This window comes from Oncorhynchus mykiss, chromosome 25, assembly GCF_057628025.1.
Source record: "Oncorhynchus mykiss isolate SJ-2025 chromosome 25, ASM5762802v1, whole genome shotgun sequence".
Classification (NCBI taxonomy): domain Eukaryota; kingdom Metazoa; phylum Chordata; class Actinopteri; order Salmoniformes; family Salmonidae; genus Oncorhynchus; species Oncorhynchus mykiss.
Window position 1 is genome coordinate 53,354,988 of NC_143046.1, and position 20,938 is coordinate 53,375,925.

At 41.6% G+C, this 20,938-nt stretch overlaps 1 protein-coding gene across 2 annotated transcripts in view; it reads left to right on the top strand.

The window, feature by feature from the left end:
* The first annotated feature begins 6,581 nt into the window (after positions 1 to 6,581).
* Positions 6,582 to 20,938, top strand: part of luzp1 (leucine zipper protein 1) — a 75,425-nt gene continuing 61,068 nt past the window's right edge. Inside the window, exon 1 of one of the 2 annotated variants that reach the window (XM_021584418.3) lies at positions 6,582 to 6,916. The gene's annotated coding sequence lies outside the window, so the exon portion shown is untranslated. The remainder of the gene's footprint in view (positions 6,917 to 20,938) is intronic. The other variant, XM_021584419.3, reaches the window with a different exon arrangement.

A 20,938-nucleotide genomic window follows, 5' to 3' on the forward strand; every position in this document is an offset into this window, starting at 1 on the left:
GCTTTACCTTGCGGTAGGGCTGGGATGAAACGTTTTTGGCAGGCTATATACTGTAGTTGCCGAGACAGATTTACCGCAATGGAATGTGCTCCTACAGTGATGGGGCATGCAAGGGTGAACTGTTAAAGACTGATCCGTGTTCACCTCCAGATAGGAGCTGACACTGAGGTTTACTGTACATACTGTACCTCTGGAGTAGTGAGGCTACATGCCTACATTTTGTAGAGAATTTGTGTAACAGAGCAGAATTCCACCTGTCTTAATGTCAAATAAATATGATTAATCAACCTGCCTTCAGTTCATAGACTAGTAGACTATGTGGAATGGTCAAAGCTTTGTAGCACAGATGTGATTTGACTCCATTGCTTTATTCATAACGCAAATGCACGTTTCGACATATTTATTCTAAATACAGGAGAATATTTCAATCCTGAATATTAAACTGGGTTTGATTGCAAAGTACATTTGAACCCCCTACTATGACACACAGACAGAGAGAGAGAGAGCAGAGTAACAGAATCATCTTCTCTTTCTTCCTATGAAACCGGTTGTGAGAGAAGGCACTGACTCATTTTCTGGGAATTATTACTATAAGCATGCTCCTTCAAACTGCCTTAGGTTTATGCAATGCATCACTATCTATATGACATGGGTGAGTCTAGATGTTTGGATAGCACTTAACCTAGCCTGCAGTATTAATGCATCCTCATGCAGTTACAGTATATTACATGGTAAGACTTGAACATGTGTGACCCATGTATTATTACCACACAGTCATTTTCAATCCGTTTCAATTTTGATACAAAGAGATGTAATATATTATAGCCTCATTACATGACATTATACATGCTTTTACCAAGTTAGAAAGCTTTACACCTGCAGATGTTAAGTATTGTTACCAATAGCTGTTTGTGATGACGGATATTTGCACAGCTCTTCCAAAACCTTATTATCTTTCTTGTGTCTTCTACCTCTCCCCAGTCTTTACTTTCTCTCACCCTCTGTCTCCCTTTCTCTCTCTTTTTCCTCTCGATCATTCTCTTCCCCCCCTCATTACTGTTTTTCTGCTTTTCCTTCTCTCCATTTCTCGTCTCGTTTCCAGTGGTGTGTTGTCCTCCTTCCTTTTGCCTCTCCTTCAAGGGTATACCAGGATATTTATAGCCCTCTCTGACTACAGAGCACACCAGTCCCTGTAGAATCTGATGATTTTTTTTAATGTAAACACACATATGTACACACAGACTCATAATCATATCCCATACATGTACACACACACACACACACTCACACACTCACACATGCAAATGACAAGGATGGTTGTCATTCACTTTCCTGGCACGTTTTTGTTGGTGTCTGGGCATGCCTGCATGTGACAGCTAATAAGGCTTTTTGATGGGATTTCATTTCTTTGATTATTTTGACCTATTTAGTGTCTTCAGCAATGACAGACAGCTGCAGTATGAATGTTGCATTCGCCTCCCCTTGTGTAAAACAATATGATCACAGCATTGAGACAATCTGCCAAGAGTATTTTATTTAATGGGGTTGAATGCAGCTCGTTTTAACGAGGGATACACAATGGATTCTCTGTGAGATTCCATCAAGGTGTGTTTTTATTACAGAACAGTTTAGTCCGCAGCCTCATAAAAAGGTCATGGATACGTGGGTACTTTGGAGATGAAATATGTTCATCCTACTGTTTCAGCGATCATGATGATGCTCAACCCACAGATTTGTAATTACACTAAGCAATGAAGGACTTCGTTTTTCATGTTCAGTTGAACAACGGTTAGAGGGAAAACTGTTTCCGTGCTCTTCCTCCTCTGCTTTTAACCTCATAAACAAACCCCTTTTAGAAGCCCGTAAATGACAACGACTCAAGAAACAAAAGCTAGCTGGGTGATTCTCATGAAACCAGTTTTAACTTTGGCAGTAACAAATTGAGTTTGAAAAACATAATGCATCTGCAACAATCAACTATTGGTCTGAAGACTAAGATACCTAGTGTATGGCATAGTGTCTTATTTTAAATACATTTTACATTTCTGCCTGAATTTTGCACATTCTCACCGCAAATTCTCATTACTGAAATTATTACATTTTTTGGGTTATTTAATAAAATGTTACTTCAGAAAAAACTAACATATTTGAATAAAACAGAAAAGGACACCTGCTCTTTCCACGACATAGACTGACCAGGTGAAAGCTATAATCCCTTATTGATGTCACCTGTTGAATCCACTTCAATCAGTGTAGTTGAAGGGGAGGAGACAGGTTAAAGAAGGATTTTTAACCCTTGAGACAATTGAGACGGATTGTGAATGGGCAAGAAACTAGATTTATGTGGGGTGTATGGCAGAAGGTGCCAGGCGCACCGGTTTGTGTCAAGAACTGCAACACTGCTGGGTTTTTCACACTGAACAGCTTCCCATTTGTATCAAGAATTGTCCACCACCCAAAGGACATCCAGCCAACTTGACAACTGTGGGAAGCATTGGAGTCAACATGAGCCAGCATCCTTGTGGAACGCTATCGACACCTTGTAGAGTCCGTGCCTTGACAAATTGAGGCTGTTCTGAGGGCAAAAGGGGGTGCAACTCAATATTAGGAATGTGTTCTGTACAATCAATATTAGTCAGTGGGTGTGCTGTGCTGGAAACATTAATTATTTACTGGGACCACTGCTTACAGCTATTGTACAGATTTTTTGTAAAACATTAGTTATTTGACTGAGTAGGAGTTGTCAATAAATATAGATATTTAAACCCCATTTAATTTACTTAAAGCCACAATAAGGAGCATGTTTATGACTTTTTTTGGAAAACTATTGCGGTAATGAGAATTTTTGCATTGGTAGTTGTGGAAATTGTGGTTAAATGCACAATATCTAATCAATAAACATAACAATAATTACAAAATGGTTAACTACAGATCCTAATCATATTGATCAAAGAGGAATTATGTTGGAAATGTGTTTATTTATTTTTCAAGGCTTTTTTGCCAAGTGCCAGTTTTGTGAGAATCACCCAACTAACTCATGGCTAGTTTTAGACTAGACATGATCAAAATCAAATCAAATCAAATTCTATACACCATGTCTAGTCTACATATCAATGTGTTCATTCCTGCTGGCTAAAAACGTAGTATGTACTGCTGAAATACGTAGATACTAAATGTAGACGGGAGGCGAGACACTCCACAGATAAAATACTTTATCTAATACTTCATTAAGTGGTTAAGTTTCAGTCACAGCAACTGAAACGTAATAGGAGAAGGTGTAGCCTATGACAGTAGGATAAATCATCCAACATCTGGGGCTTTTGGTTAATAAATAGCCAATCAAATGTGTGTGGGCCATGATTGAGCCAAGACTATAGGCAGTGGGAGGAGTCAAATAACACTTTCTTTGTAGGCGCATTGTGTTGATTGGCCCCTATTGTCACATGCATACAGTGAGATACAGATGCACTTTGGCCTCTCTGATAGTTGATTATATAAGTCTGTGGTGATGACAGTTATGGTCCTCTTCCTGGGTCCACATTGATTAGCACTGTACTGCTGCTTTTTCATTGACAGGACAGATATGAACCAATACAGGGCCAGCCAATTATTTTGAAATGTGGTTGCCAAGCTGGGCAACCAGGTATCAGCGTTTTGATTCCCCCAATTACCAGGTAGGTGGTTGCCAAAAAAAGTTGCACGACCCATGGCAAAAAGCCTATTCCTATTCCCAAAAGCATGAAATGTATGAGTCTTTTATGAAAGGAGACTCATTCATTTGTAAATGATATGATATCCCATATTGTTCATTGACAGACCAAATTCATACACACGTTTTTTCTGCAAAGTTCTCTGAAACTGATGCCTTCCTTACATTCCTTCCACTTAGGTCTGTTGCTCTGTCATAATTTTGAAAGCAACGCAATGTGTTGAAACCTATGCACTAATATTCAAAGAGTCTCCTGTCTCATGTTCTTTTCCCTTTGAATTCGGCATGTTTCTCTCTTTATTCAGTTAGACTTGAGGAAAGGCGGGACTCTACAGCAGGGAAGGGCGTTCTTGTCACCGTCAGACCCTACTAGTCATGCAGGGGGTGTGGGTCCACCGGCGCAAAGGAAAACCCACATTTTTCATTGTTAGGGACACGGTGGAATGTGATGGTTTGATCCTACAGCGCAGGGAGTGGAGGGAAGAAACAACGAAGGCAGTTCAGGAGGAAAACAAACCCTGTCCCGCTGGTGTACCAGTAAAATCTGTGAAAGAACTTGTGTTCAGTCTGGTTCAAACCTACAGAGTCATCTTGTCGGAACTCTTCGACACAAAGCGAATCAATTTGGGGACTATCGCAGATTTGTTTTCATGGCAAGGTAGGTGAACTAGTGTTTTGATAAATAAAACTACTTGTATTACTAAATCAATGAACAAATGTAACGACGGCACTGCAACTTCCTGAGTTCGACATGGGCAGGCATACTCCGAACTGCGGCAAGTTTTTACCCCTCCTCCCCCTGATCTTCTGCCGCAGCTAAAACGAAGCCTCCATGAAACACCGGACTGCAGCTAAACACTTGGGCCACGTTCAGTAGTCAAACGTGTGGAATGTTGCAGAATGAAATGTCACGAATAGAAGTGATGTGATTCCATATTATTCAAGTCCGAGAACATGTTTATACAGTGCTACATATTTCCAGATCCATGTATTTCAATATTTCTATCTGAACTTTCTACAACGTTGTGCCCTGCAGAGCAGGCAAGCTGGTTAAAAATGTGTAGGAGTTTGAAGTTCTCGTTTTAAGCGTTTGTAGATCACTGTAACTAAATGTAGCCTTTTATCATCATTGTTGTTACGAGTGGCTAGCACACTTACGTTCAGTGGGGATGTGCCACTCTGTGTGGAATGTTGGGGTTTCTGAATAGGAACATAAATATTTTCCTCGGAACAATGTATCATCAGGCTCAGGCGATTTCTTGAAATTAATTTGCAACACTAGTAGCCAGTCACCTTTCCACAATTCAAAAAAATCCAACTGTCAACTTAAGGCAGCTACAGTCCACTGTCACTTTGAAGATTTAGTTCCCACTATCGCCTAAAGTAGACAGTAAAATTAAAAATTATAGGTCAACTGGTCTGAACAAGATGGCAGTAAAAGCCTGTTATCTATATTGACACTTGACTGATAATATTTTAGCTGGTTCCCAAGTAGCCCAGTATTGGACTAAAGGAGCCTAACGTTACTTCTCAGTCCAAGGAGCTTACATGTTCTGCTATAAGGGGTGAATTGGCTCTGGAAGCCATAACAGCAAAATACTCCATCTAAACGTGAATCAATTCTCAATTGTGGCATGGTTCTAGAAACAGAAATCCCTCTACTTTCATATCACATCAAAATTTCACAAACGCAAAATACACACTTACTGTAAACTGTTTTAACACCGCAGCCAACAGTATTTTTCAGTGACAACACTTGTCACCCCCCTACAGAAGAGCCTTTGTCCATTGACTTATGTGTAATGTAATGGAACTGAGTCATGATCAAGGGCTAGTTCCCAAGTAGACTATGTTGACAGCCATAATTGGAATGATCTTCAAAAACCTGACCTCTATGGATAAATCGTCAAGTGTATTTAGGTCATTGCTCAAATTGTGAATACAGCAGGGAATGCTCAGCCTTAAACATGATAGACAACTTCGAATTGCCTTGATTGATGGCAGGCGTCGTCCATTATTATTTGCATAGATCTACTTCACATGGGAAGGGAGCTTTCCAAAGATTCCACAAACTGGCTACAGTTACGATTTAACTTTACCAATAGAGTAAGATGCACTAAGAGAGTAAGGTGGCGCTGACAGACATAGCAGCTCTGCTTCTAGCTCGTAAGCAACTTTGCAGTATGTGTGTGGGCCATGATTGAGCCAAGACTATAGGCAGTGGGAGGAGTCAAATAACACTTTCTTTGTAGGCGCATTGTGTTGATTGGCCCCTATTGTCACATGCATACAGTGAGATACAGATGCACTTTGGCCTCTCTGATAGTTGATTATATAAGTCTGTGGTGATGACAGTTATGGTCCTCTTCCTGGGTCCACATTGATTAGCACTGTACTGCTGCTTTTTCATTGACAGGACAGATATGAACCAATACAGGGCCAGCCAATTATTTTGAAATGTGGTTGCCAAGCTGGGCAACCAGGTATCAGCGTTTTGATTCCCCCAATTACCAGGTAGGTGGTTGCCAAAAAAAGTTGCACGACCCATGGCAAAAAGCCTATTCCTATTCCCAAAAGCATGAAATGTATGAGTCTTTTATGAAAGGAGACTCATTCATTTGTAAATGATATGATATCCCATATTGTTCATTGACAGACCAAATTCATACACACGTTTTTTCTGCAAAGTTCTCTGAAACTGATGCCTTCCTTACATTCCTTCCACTTAGGTCTGTTGCTCTGTCATAATTTTGAAAGCAACGCAATGTGTTGAAACCTATGCACTAATATTCAAAGAGTCTCCTGTCTCATGTTCTTTTCCCTTTGAATTCGGCATGTTTCGCTCTTTATTCAGTTAGACTTGAGGAAAGGCGGGACTCTACAGCAGGGAAGGGCGTTCTTGTCACCGTCAGACCCTACTAGTCATGCAGGGGGTGTGGGTCCACCGGCGCAAAGGAAAACCCACATTTTTCATTGTTAGGGACACGGTGGAATGTGATGGTTTGATCCTACAGCGCAGGGAGTGGAGGGAAGAAACAACGAAGGCAGTTCAGGAGGAAAACAAACCCTGTCCCGCTGGTGTACCAGTAAAATCTGTGAAAGAACTTGTGTTCAGTCTGGTTCAAACCTACAGAGTCATCTTGTCGGAACTCTTCGACACAAAGCGAATCAATTTGGGGACTATCGCAGATTTGTTTTCATGGCAAGGTAGGTGAACTAGTGTTTTGATAAATAAAACTACTTGTATTACTAAATCAATGAACAAATGTAACGACGGCACTGCAACTTCCTGAGTTCGACATGGGCAGGCATACTCCGAACTGCGGCAAGTTTTTACCCCTCCTCCCCCTGATCTTCTGCCGCAGCTAAAACGAAGCCTCCATGAAACACCGGACTGCAGCTAAACACTTGGGCCACGTTCAGTAGTCAAACGTGTGGAATGTTGCAGAATGAAATGTCACGAATAGAAGTGATGTGATTCCATATTATTCAAGTCCGAGAACATGTTTATACAGTGCTACATATTTCCAGATCCATGTATTTCAATATTTCTATCTGAACTTTCTACAACGTTGTGCCCTGCAGAGCAGGCAAGCTGGTTAAAAATGTGTAGGAGTTTGAAGTTCTCGTTTTAAGCGTTTGTAGATCACTGTAACTAAATGTAGCCTTTTATCATCATTGTTGTTACGAGTGGCTAGCACACTTACGTTCAGTGGGGATGTGCCACTCTGTGTGGAATGTTGGGGTTTCTGAATAGGAACATAAATATTTTCCTCGGAACAATGTATCATCAGGCTCAGGCGATTTCTTGAAATTAATTTGCAACACTAGTAGCCAGTCACCTTTCCACAATTCAAAAAAATCCAACTGTCAACTTAAGGCAGCTACAGTCCACTGTCACTTTGAAGATTTAGTTCCCACTATCGCCTAAAGTAGACAGTAAAATTAAAAATTATAGGTCAACTGGTCTGAACAAGATGGCAGTAAAAGCCTGTTATCTATATTGACACTTGACTGATAATATTTTAGCTGGTTCCCAAGTAGCCCAGTATTGGACTAAAGGAGCCTAACGTTACTTCTCAGTCCAAGGAGCTTACATGTTCTGCTATAAGGGGTGAATTGGCTCTGGAAGCCATAACAGCAAAATACTCCATCTAAACGTGAATCAATTCTCAATTGTGGCATGGTTCTAGAAACAGAAATCCCTCTACTTTCATATCACATCAAAATTTCACAAACGCAAAATACACACTTACTGTAAACTGTTTTAACACCGCAGCCAACAGTATTTTTCAGTGACAACACTTGTCACCCCCCTACAGAAGAGCCTTTGTCCATTGACTTATGTGTAATGTAATGGAACTGAGTCATGATCAAGGGCTAGTTCCCAAGTAGACTATGTTGACAGCCATAATTGGAATGATCTTCAAAAACCTGACCTCTATGGATAAATCGTCAAGTGTATTTAGGTCATTGCTCAAATTGTGAATACAGCAGGGAATGCTCAGCCTTAAACATGATAGACAACTTCGAATTGCCTTGATTGATGGCAGGCGTCGTCCATTATTATTTGCATAGATCTACTTCACATGGGAAGGGAGCTTTCCAAAGATTCCACAAACTGGCTACAGTTACGATTTAACTTTACCAATAGAGTAAGATGCACTAAGAGAGTAAGGTGGCGCCGACAGACATAGCAGCTCTGCTTCTAGCTCGTAAGCAACTTTGCAGTATTTTTTTTGTGTGTGTTATTTCTTACATTATTAGCCAAGAATGTTTTTTTGTGTTATTACATACAGCCGGGAAGAACTTTTGGATATTAGAGCAGTGGTAACTCACCAGCATTATGACCAGGGTTACGACTTTCCCGAATTGGATCCTTTGTTCGTACCCCCAAGGCAATTGAACTTATCCCAGAGACTGCTCCAAGATGCCATCGGCGGAGAAGAGGTATTCGGAGTGAACTTCTTGTCCGAATCACGAGGCATGCACACCATCCACTACTTCAGAGTATTTTACTCACTAATGTTCAGTCTCTAGACAATAAAGTAGCCAAGCTCAGGGCGAGGATCTCCTTCGAGAGACTTCAGGAACTGTAACATACTCTGTTTCACGGAATCATGGCTCTCTCGGGATTTACTGTCCCTGTCAATACATCGCGCAGACAGGAATAAACAACTCTCCGGGAAGTAGAATGGTGGTGGTGTATGTTTCAGGATTAACTACTCATGGTGTGATTGTGATAACATACATAAACTCAAGTCCTTTTGTTCACCGACCTAAACTCGGCAAAAAAAAGAAATGTCCTTTCACTGTCAACTGTTTATTTTTAACAAACGTAAATATTTGTATGAACATAAGATTCGACAACTGAGACATAAACTGAACAAGTTCCACAGACATGTGACTAACAGAAATAGAACATTTTCCCTGAACAAAGGGGGGGTCAAAATCAAAAGTAACAGTCAGTATCTGGTGTGGCCCACAGCTGCATTAAGAACTGCAGTGCATCTCCTCCTCATAGACTGCACCCAATTTGCCAGTTTTTGCTGTGAGATGTTACCCCACTCTTCCACAAAGGCACCTGCAAGTTCCAGGACATTTCTGCGGGGGAATGGCCCTAGCACTCACCCTCCGATCCAACAGGTCCCAGACGTGCTCAATAGGAATGAGATCCGGGCTCTTCGCTGGCCATGACAGAATACTGACATTCCTGTCTTGCAGGAAATCACGCACAGAATGAGCAGTATGGCTGGTGGCATTGTCATGCTGGAGGGTCATGCCAGGTTGAGCCTGCAGGAAGGGTACCACATGAGGGAGGAGGATGTCTTTCCTGTAACGCACAGCATTGAGATTGCATGCAATGACACCAAGCTCAGTCCGATGATGCTGTGACACACCGCCCCAGACCATGATGGACCCTCCACCTCCAAATCGATCCCACTCCAGAGTACAGGCCTCGGTGTAACGCTCATTCCTTCGACGATAAAGGCGAATCCGACCATCACACCTGGTGAGACAAAACCACGACTCGTCAGTGAAGAGCACTTTTTGCCAGTCCTGTCTGGTCCAGCGACGGCGGGTTTGTGCCCATAGGCAACGTTGTTTGCTGGTGATGTCTGGTGAGGACCTACCTTACAACAGGCCTACAAGTCCTCAGTCCAGCCTATTGCAGACAGTCTGAGCACTGATGGAGGGATTGTGCGTTCCTGGTGTAACTCGGGCAATTGTTGTTGCCATCCTGTACCTGTCCCGCAGGTGTGATGTACCGATCCTGTGCAGGTGTTTTTACACGTGGTCTGCCACTGCGAGGACGATCAGCTGTCCGTCCTGTCTCCCTGTAGCGCTCTCTCACAGTATGGACATTGCAATTTATTGCCCTGGCCACAGCTGCAGTCCTCATGCCTCCTTTCAGCATGGATAAGGCACGTTCACACAGATGAACAGGGACCCTGGGCATCTTTCTTTTGGTGTTTTTCAGAGTCAGTAGAAAGGCCTCTTTAGTGTCCTAAGTTTTCATAACTGTGACCTTAAAAGCCTACCGTCTGTAAGCTGTTAGTGTTTTAAGGACCGTTCCACAGGTGCATGTTCATTTATAGTTTATGGTTCTGATGTTTGCTAGAGAGCATTTGGATGATCCAGAAGAAGATTGGGAGAATGTCATATGGTCAGATGAAACCAAAATAGAACTATTTGGTAAAACTCAACTTGTTGTGTTTGGAGGACAAAGAATGCTGAGTTGCATCCAAAGAACACCATACCTACTGTGAAGCATGGGGGTGGAAACATCATGCTTTGGGGCTGTTTTTCTGCAAACGGACCAGGACGACTGATCCGTGTAAAGGAAAGAATGAATGGGGCCATGTATCGTGAGATTTTGAGTGAAAACCTCCTTCCATCAGCAAGGGCATTGAAGATGAAACGTGGCTGGGTCTTTCAGCATGACAATGATCCCAAACACACCGCCCGGGCAACGAAGGAGTGGCTTTGTAAGAAGCATTTCAAGGTCCTGGAGTGGCCTAGCCAGTCTCCAGATCTCAACCCCATAGAAAATCTTTGGAGGGAGTTGAAAGTCCGTGTTGCCCAGCAACAGCCCCAAAACATCACTGCTCTAGAGACGGATTTGCATGGAGGAATGGGCCAAAATACCAGCAACAGTGTGTGAAAACCTTGCGAAGACTTACAGAAAACATTTGACCTCTGTCATTGCCAACAAAGGGTATAAATTGAGATAAACTGTTGTTATTGACCAAATACTTATTTTCCACCATAATTTGCAAATAAATTCATTAAAAATCCTACAATGTGATTTTTCTGGAAAAAAAATTCTCATTTTGTCTGTCATAGTTGAAGTGTACCTATGATGAAAATTACAGGCCTCTCATCTTTTTAAGTGGGGGAACATGCACAATTGGTGGCTGACTAAATACTTTTTTGCCCCACTGTATACTTTGTGCATGACACAAGTCATTTTTCTAACAATTGTTTACAGACAGATTATTTCACTTAATTCACTGTATCACAATCCAGTGGGTCAGAAGTTTACATACACTGAGTTGACTGTGCCTTTAAACAGCTTGGAAAATTCCAGAAAATGATGGCTTTAGAATCTTCTGATAGGCTAATTGACATAAATTCAGTCAATTGGAGGTGTACCTGGGGTTGTATTTCAAGGCCTACCTTCAAACTCAGTGCCTCTTTGCTTGACATCATGGAAAAATCAAAAGAAATCTGAAAAAAAATTCTGGTTCATCCTTGGGAGCAATTTCGAAACGCCTGAAGGTACCACGTTCATCTGTACAAACAATAGTACGCAAGTATAAACACCATGGGACCACACAGCTGGCATACCACTCAGGAAGGAGATGTGTTCTGTCTCCTAGAGATGAATGTACTTTGGTGCGAAAAGTGCAAATCAATCCCAAAACAACAGCAAAGGACCTTGTGAAGATGCTGGAGGAAACCGATACAAAAGTATCTATATCCACAGTAAAACGAGTCCTATATCAACATAACCTGAAAGGCCAGACTATGGTTTGCAACTGCGCATGGGGACAAAGATGATACTTTTTGGAGAAATGTCCTCTGGTCTGATGAAACAAAAATATAACTGTTTGGCCATAATTATCATCGTTATGTTTGGAGGAAAAAGGGGGAGGCTTGCAAGCCGAAGAACACCATCCCAATTGTGAAGTACGGGGGTGGCAGCATCATGTTGTGGGGGTGCTTTGTTGCAGGAGGGACTGGTGCACTTTAGGAAATAGATGGCATCATAAGGTAGGAAAATTATGTGGCTATATTGAAGCAACATCTCAAGAAGCTAAAGCTTGGTCGCAAATGGGTCTTCCAAATTGACAATGACCCCAAGCATACTTCCAAAGTTGTGGCAAAATGGCTTAAGGACAACAAAGTCAAGGTATTGGAGTGGCCATAACAAAGCGATGACCTCAATCCTATAGAAAATTTGTGGGCTGAACTGAAAAAGCGTGTGCGAGCAAGGAGGCCTACAAACCTTTCTCGGTTACACCAGCTCTGTCAGGAGGAATGGGACAAAATTCACCCAACTTATTGTGGGAAGCTTGTGGAAGGCTACCCGAAATGTTTGACCCAAGTTAAACAATTTAATGGCAATGCTACCAAATACTTATTGAGTGTATGTAAACTTCTGACCCACTGGGAATGTGATGAAAGAAATAAAAGCTGAAATAAATAATTCTCTCTACTATTATTCTGACATTTCACATTCTTAAAATAAAGTGGTGATCCTAACTGACCTGATGGGGAATTTTTACTTTGATGTCAGGAATTGTGAAAAACTGAGTTGAAATGTATTTGGCTAAGGTGTATGTAAACGTCTGACTTCAACTGTATGTACAGTACAATTGGAAAGTATTCAGACCCCTTGACTTTTTCCAAATTTTTGTTACTTTAAAGCCTTATTGTACAATTGATTAAATACATTTTTTCCTCAATCTACACACACTACCCCATAATGACAAAGCAAAAACAGGTTTTAAAAAATCTTGCAAGTGTATTAAACAGATCCCTTATTTACCTAAGTGTTCAGACCCTTTGCAATGAGACTCGTAATTGAGCTCGGGCGCATCCTGTTTCAATTGATCATCCTTGATGTTTCTACAACTGGATTGGAGTCCACCAAAATAAATCTGTAGCATTGACGGTTCCCTAGAACACAGTGGCCTCCATAATTTTTAAATGGAAGAAGTTTGAAACCACCAAGACTCTTCCAAGAGCTGGCTGCCTGGCCAAACCAAGCAATCTGGGGAGAAGGGCATTGTTCAGGGAGGTAACCAAGAACCCAGTGGTCGCTCTGAATCAGCTCCAGAGTTCCTCTGTGGAGATGGGAGAACCTTCCAAAAGGACAACCATCTCTACAGCACTCCACCAATCATGCTGCAGAGATGGTTAAAAGTATTCAGACCCCTTTATTATTTCCACATTTTAAGTTTCAGCCTTATTCTAAAATGGATTAAAATAGTTATTTCCCCTCAATCTAAACAGGTTTTTAGAAATGTTAACAACAAAACCCGAAATACTGACATTTTTGTACTTTGAAGCACATTTTAGCAGGAATTACAGCTTCGAGTCTTCTTTGGTATGATGCTACAAGCTTGTCACACCTGTATATGTGTTTCTACCATTCTTATCTGCAGATCCTCTCAAGCTCTGTCAGGTTGGATGGGGAGTGTTGCTTCACAGCTATTTTCAGGTCTCTCCAGAGATGTTCACTCAAGGACATTCAGAGACTTGTCCCGAAGCCACTCCAGCGTTGTCTTGGCTGTGTGCTTAGGGTCGTTGTCGTATTGGAAGGTGCACCTTTCCCCAATCTGAGGTCCTGAGGGCTCTGGAGCAGGTTTTTATCAAGGATCTCTATACTTTGCTCCATTCATCTTTCCCTCGATCCTGACAAGTCTCCCAGTCCCTGCTGCTGAAAATATCCCCACAGCATGATGCTGCCACCACCACCATGCTTCACCGTAGGGATAGTGCCAGGTTTCCTCCAGACATGACGCTTAGCATTCAGTCCAAAGAGTTTAGGTGCCTTTTTGGCAAACTCCAAGTGGGCTGTCATGTGCCTTTTTACTGAGGTGTGGCTTCTGTCTGGCCGCTCTACCATGAAGGTTGTAGACGCATTTCAAGGATGATCAATGGAAACAGGATGCACCGGAGACCAATTTTTAGTCTCATAGCAAAGGAATACTTATGTAAATAAGGTACTTCTGTTAATTTTTTTATACATTTTCAAAAATGTCAACCTGTTTTTCGTTTTGTCACAATGGGGCATAGTTTGTAGATTCAGGAAAATAATAAATATTTAATCAATTTTAGAATAGGGCTGTGACGTTACAAAATGTGGGAAAGGGGAAGGGGTCTGAATACTTTCCGAATGCACTGTAGGCTACATATAACGAGTGTCAAAGGAATGAGGTGCAACGCTGAGTCTGAACAGCAATGCTCCCCCAGCTGCAGTACAAGTAGCAGCAGTGGAATGGTAATCTGGAAGGTGGGGCCTGTAAAAAGAGAGTGAGGGAGAAAAATAGAGGGGACCTGCCTTGACCTGTTTCAGACATGAAGGCAATTCACTGATCGCTTTCCAGTAAGTCCCAGAGCCAGTTACCAACTCTGCTACTGCTTTCACCCCTTCTGATGGTGGGAACACAAGTACAATCAACTTGGACTGGGAGATAGGCACAGCTGCATGCATTGGAGGTTCACTGTATGTGCATATGGGGCAATGACCTATCCCTTTTGGCGTAAGTAGTAATTCAGAAGTACACAGGCATTACTGTTGTAGATACAAACCACTTCCTACCTGGTAGACCTTACAGCCAAGGAAAAGGACATTTTGTGTCTTCATGCTAAACCGTTGAGGTTACAATGCCAAAACAAAGCAATCTCTACACTTGAATTGCAATCCCTTCATAGCCTGCCTGTGTGAACATTGGCCAAGTGAACATGTTGGCCAAGTAGAGTAGTAAAACTAGTGCTGTCCTGTTCCACCTCCCATTTGGACTCTTTGTGCCAGTCTACTGTAGCTAACTTTACTTTCACCTTTTGACTGGTCACTTGGTAGGTCTCTGGTGTTTTTCCTTTGGCATTGTGTCACTCTTTCAGTTGACTTTTTCTTAGTGAACATAACGTAGTGTAAAGACTATTGCTGAGAATTTGAATCCTTAGAGTTTACTATGTAGAATTGACTTTTTATGCTATAGAGTGAAAGCAAGCGACGGGGCAGAGTTTGTTCAGTGGCCAAGTGTGTCGCCCATGCAAAGTAATAATTTCCCTCTCTTTTTACGAGCTGGGCTTACACATGATTTGTTTTCCACTTGATGGAAGCATGCAATGAAATGGCATCTGCTGCCTTTGACTGAAACCAAAGGCTAATCATTATGGGTGTCCAATAAGTGTAATTATCAGACTTACTCGGCGGGCCTGAGGATTATGGAGTGGCTCAATGACTAGTGTGGGGATTAAATTGAAAATGGTGGTTTTCTGCCTTTTGGGCTTTTCAGACCACTTGGCACATTAAGGAGAAAGTGCTCTGGAGTTGGGGTATTATTGAACTGCCCTTAATTGTATAAGTCTAAAATTGTATTTTAGTGAAGTGCTTTTACTCTTAGAATGGTACTCCTCCCTGGGACGGCATAGTCAACGATACAGAGGATGTTTTTTTTTTATGGTTCTCCCTGAAATAGTACAGATTAGTCATATTGAGTTTAATGAAGCACACAGCCCACATGTATTGTGATAATGTAATAATGGCCTGAGTATCCGGGACGGGCTCGTGTTGACGCTACACAGGCCAGCTGGACACTGCTGACTTAGCGGCGGCAAGGGGAATGGATTTATGCTTTTGACATTCCGTGTGTGTGTGTGTTAAGGAGGGTTATAAATGCCTCTGGAGTCTGCTAACACTGGCTTCGCCTGTTGGGCTTTGCCTTTTGGGTCTGTTTATTGGTGTTTTTCCCCCAATGGTGCCTCTATGTTCAGGACCCTGGGAAGTGTTAGTGGCCCTTAACCCTTTTCCTGCCAGCCGCACTTTTATCAGTGGCGGGTGGGTGACAGGGCTTGTCTCTGTGATTTCAGCTGGAGTTCAAACCACTTGTCTGTACGTTCTTGCAGCGCCGCTGATCGGTCTTCAGATCCTAGAGATTGAGAGTGTCAGTAAAGCGTTCCCAGTTCACACCGCTGTTCACTCACTCATTAAAGAACGCCCTTTGACCTACTGGGGCAGATCCGTTGTCACTCCAAAGATGTCACCCTGGGCAGAACTGCGTTATATTTACCCTGTACTAATCTACAGTATATTCCTGTATAGGCCAGGGTGATTTTGGCACTGGCAAGACTTATTCAGAATAGTTTTTTTTTAAGTTACTATACGTCGTTGTTACCAAACAAACCAGATATCATTTTAATGTTACTTTCCATTTCCACTACAACACAGTGAACTAGCCTCTGGACACTGAAACCCAAGCCTGTGTCCATAGAGTCATGCAAAAGACAAGACAGGTATTTATCTCCTTTCCTCCCAGACCCCTTTATTCATTATGAAATGAGATTAGGGACGTTCCATTTCATTTCAATCACTTTTGGATCGAACCCCTTTTAGATTTCAACAAAACTTAACCATACATATTTGCCCATGGTAGAATTGGTCAAAAAGTAACTTTGTGGACTTGAATGCAAAACCATTTAAGAGATAGAGGTGCTCAAAGTTGTCCCATTTTTGCATTCCCCACCCAATCATCAGACATCCATGTCTTAATCGCTGGAAAATATAAACGGTTGAGTTTGATATAATTTAAAAGCTTACAAACAGGAGTCATAGAAATACAATACATTACCCAAAGTATGTGGACACCTGCTCGTCGATCATCTTATTCCAAAATCATGGGCACTAATATGGAGTTGGTCCCCCCTTTGCTACTATAATAGCCCCCACTCTTCTGTGAAGGGTATCCACTAGATGTTGGATGTGCAGTGATGTTGGGCGATTTAGGTTTAGCTCGCAGTCAGCGTTCCAATTCATCCCAAAGGTGTTCAATGGGGTTGAGGTCAGGGTTCTGTGCAGGGCAGTCAAGTTCTTCCACAATGATCACGACACCATTTCGGTATAGACCTCTCTTTGTGCATGGGGGCATTGTCATGCTGAAACAGGAAAGGACCTTCCCCAAACTGTTGCCAGAAAGTTGGAAGCACATACTGTGGGGCAAAAAAGTATTTAGTCAGCCACCAATTGTGCATGTTCCCCCACTTAAAAAGATGAGAGGCCTGTAATTTTCATCATAGGTACACTTCAACTATGACAGACAAAATGAGAATTTTTTTTCCAGAAAAATCACATTGTAGGATTTTTAATGAATTTATTTGCAAATTATGGTGGAAAATAAGTATTTGGTCAATAAAAGTTTCTCAATACTTTGTTATATACCCTTTGTTGGCAATGACAGAGGTCAAACGTTTTCTGTAATTCTTCAAGGTTTTCACACACTGTTGCTGGTATTTTGGCCCATTCCTCCATGCAGATCTCCTCTAGAGCGGTGATGTTTCGGGGCTGTTGCTGGGCAACACGGACTTTCAACTCCCACGGACTTTCACGTCTGGCACTGCAGGATTTGAGTCCCTGGCGGCGTAGTGTGTTACTGATGGTAGGCTTTGTTACTTTGGTCCCAGCTCTCTGCAGGTCATTCACTAGGTCCCCCCGTGTGGTTCTGGGATTTTTGCTCACCGTTCTTGTAATCATTTTGATCCCACGTGGTGAGATCTTGCGTGGAGCCCCAGATCGAGGGAGATTATCAGTGCTCTTGTATGTCTTCCATTTCCTACTAATTGCTCCCACAGTTGATTTCTTCAAATCAAGCTGCTTACCTATTGCAGATTCAGTCTTCCCAGCCTGGTGCAGGTCTACAATTTTGTTTCTGGTGTCCTTTGACAGCTCTTTGGTCTTGGCCATAGTGGAGTTTTGAGTGTGACTGTTTGAGGTTGTGGACAGGTGTCTTTTATACTGATAACAAGTTCAAACAGGTGCCATTAATACAGGTAACGAGTGGGGGACAGAGGAGCCTTTTAAATAAGTTGTTACAGGTCTGTGAGAGCCAGAAATCTTGCTTGTTTGTAGGTGACCAAATACTTATTTTCCACCATAATTTGCAAATAAATTCATTAAAAATCCTACAATGTGATTTTCTGGATTTTTTTTCTCTCATTTTGTCTGTCATAGTTGAAGTGTACCAATAATGAAAATTACAGGCCTCATCTTTTTAAGTGGGAGAACTTGCACAATTGGTGGCTGACTAAATACTTTTTTGCCCCACTGTATGCTGTAGCTTTAAGATTTCCCTTCACTGAAACTAAGGGGCCCAGCCCGAACCAGGAAAAATAGCCCCAGAACATAATTCCTCCTCCACCAAACTTTACAGTTGGCACTATGTATTGGGGAAGGTAACGTTCTTTGAGACTTTCGAACAAAAACATGCAGGGCTTGACATTTACCTGTCAATCGACTTGTCCTTCATACAAGGATGTGACTGAAAATGTTGTTGTGGTGTTTGATGAAAACCATCATAATGTTTTTCTTTTGAGAATGCATGGCTCTGTGCTCGATGTTATACACCTGTCAGCAACGGGTGTGGCTGAAATAACTGAATCCACTCATTTGAAGGGTTGTCCACATACTTTTGTATATACAGTTGAAGTCAAAAGTTTACATACACTTAGGTTGGAGTCATTAAAACTCGTTTTTCAACCACTCCACGTTTTTCAACCACTCTTGTGAACAAACTATAGTTTTGGCAAGTTGGTTAGGACATCTACTTTGTGCATGACACAAGTCATTTTTCCAACAATTGTTTCCAGATAGATTATTTCACTTATAATTCACAGTATCACAAATCCAGCGGGTCAGAAGTTCACATTGACTAAGTTGACTGTGCCTTTAAACAGTTTGGAAATTCCCGAAAATGATCGTTCTAGAAGCTTCTGATAGGCTAATTGACATAATTTGAGTCTAATGGAGATGTGGCTGTATTTCAAGGCCTACCTTCAAACTCAGTGCCTCTTTGCTTGACATCATGGGAAAATCAAAAGAAATCAGCCAAGACCTAGGAAAAACATTTTTGACCTCCAAGTCTGGTTCATCCTTGGGAGCAGTTTCCAAACGCCTGAAGGTAGGACTTTCATCTATACCAACAATAGTATGCAAGTATAAACACCATGGGACAACGCAGCCGTCATACCGCTCAGGAAGGAGACGCATTCTGTCTCCTAGAGATTAACGTAAACGTAACGTAACGTAAAGTGCAAATCAATCCCAGAACAATATATATTGAAGCAACATCTCAAGACATCAGTAAGGAAGTTAAAGCTTGGTTGCAAATGGGGCGGCAGGGTAGCCTAGTGATTAGAGCGTTGGACTAGTAACCGGAAGGTTGCGAGTTCAAACCCCCGAGCTGACAAGGTACAAATCTGTCGTTCTGCCCCTGAACAGGCAGTTAACCCACTGTTCCCAGGCCGTCATTGAAAATAAGAATTTGTTCTTAACTGACTTGCCTGGTTAAATAAAGGTAAAATAAAAAAATGGGTCTTCCAAATGGACAATGACCCCAAGCATACTTCCAAAGTATGAAGCATACAACAAAGTCAAGGTATTGGAGTGGCCATCACAAACCCTGACCTCAATCCTATAAAACTTTTGTGGGCTGAACTGAAAAAGCGTGTGTGAGCAAGGAAGCCTACAAACCTGACTCAGTTACACCAGCTCTGTCAGGAGGAATGGGCCAAAATTCACCCAAATGATTGTGGGCAGCTTGTGGAAGGCTCCCTGAAACGTTTGATGCTACCAAATACTAATTGAGTGTATGCAAACTTCTGACCCACTGGGAATGTGATGAAAGAAATAAAAACGGAAATAAATAATTCTCTCTACTATTATTCTGACATTTCACATTCTTAAAATAAAGTGGTGATCCTAACTGACCTAAAACAGGGAAGTTTTACTAGGATTAAATGTCAGGAAATGTGAAAAACTAAGTTTAAATATATTTGGCTAAGGTGTATGTAAAACTTCCGACTTCAACTGTATAGTGTATAATTGATATAATGGACATATCCCTTAGAACCACAGCAATTTAACTGGTACATAACTGGTACATGGAAATTGAATAGTAATGTTTACTTCTAATTACTTACTACCACAAAGATGGCCGCCGGTCCACCCACTGTCAAATGTCAACTTAAAAGGGGAATTTCTATTTTCTATATTTCAGTAGGTTTCCTATGGAAGGTTGACAGTATAGATCTGATCTTCCCATCCAAGTCAACATTCTCCGATGTGTGGATCTCCAACCTTCTTTGTGCTACCTTTTTGAAAGATGACATTTTTAAATTGTATTCCCATTTTTAGTACATTTATCAGCCAAAATATGACACCCACCCTGTATTTAAGAGCATGCTGTGTCTCAACTGGTGGCGGGTACAACACACACCTCAGATGATTTAATATAGGATCTAAGCTACAACATATGCGGGGATAATTGACATTTAATGTTTAAAAATGACTATTTCATAAAGCTTTTAAAAAAATAAATGTATAAAATAGGTTGACAACCCTGTTTGTAAGCTTTTTAAATGACATCAAACTCAGAAGTGTATCTTTTCCAGTGATGAAGACATGGATGCCTCATGGTAGGGTGGGGTATGAAAATGGGTCAACTTTGAGCACTTCTATCTCCTAAATATTTTGGCATTCAGAAAAAGTTACTTTCTGACCACTTCTACCATGGACAAATATGTATAGAAAGTTGTTGTTTGTTGTTCAAATCAAAACGGTTGTGGTCAAGTCATTGAAATCAAATGGAACGACCCAATATTCCTATGAGGGACACAATAGATTGCCTCTCGTGGTGTAGCTTTGCGTTATGGCTTAATCTAGGTCGCCTGTCACTGTCATGCTGTAGCATTTTTAAAATTTAACAGGGCTGTGACGTAAGGCCCAGGGGGGACTTGAGTTTCATTTGGTGTAAGTTAATTTAGCCATCCAACCCTTTGGAACTGAAACATTTTGGTTTGAGTGCCACAAGCGGCGAGGTGTGTGTGTGTGTGTGTGTGTGTGTGTGGCAAGATAAAAGGTACAATACGGCTAAGGGGACAACATGATTGAGTCGTAAGTGGCTTTGTGTTGGCATGTCCTTTTTGCGGTGACTTTGGCCT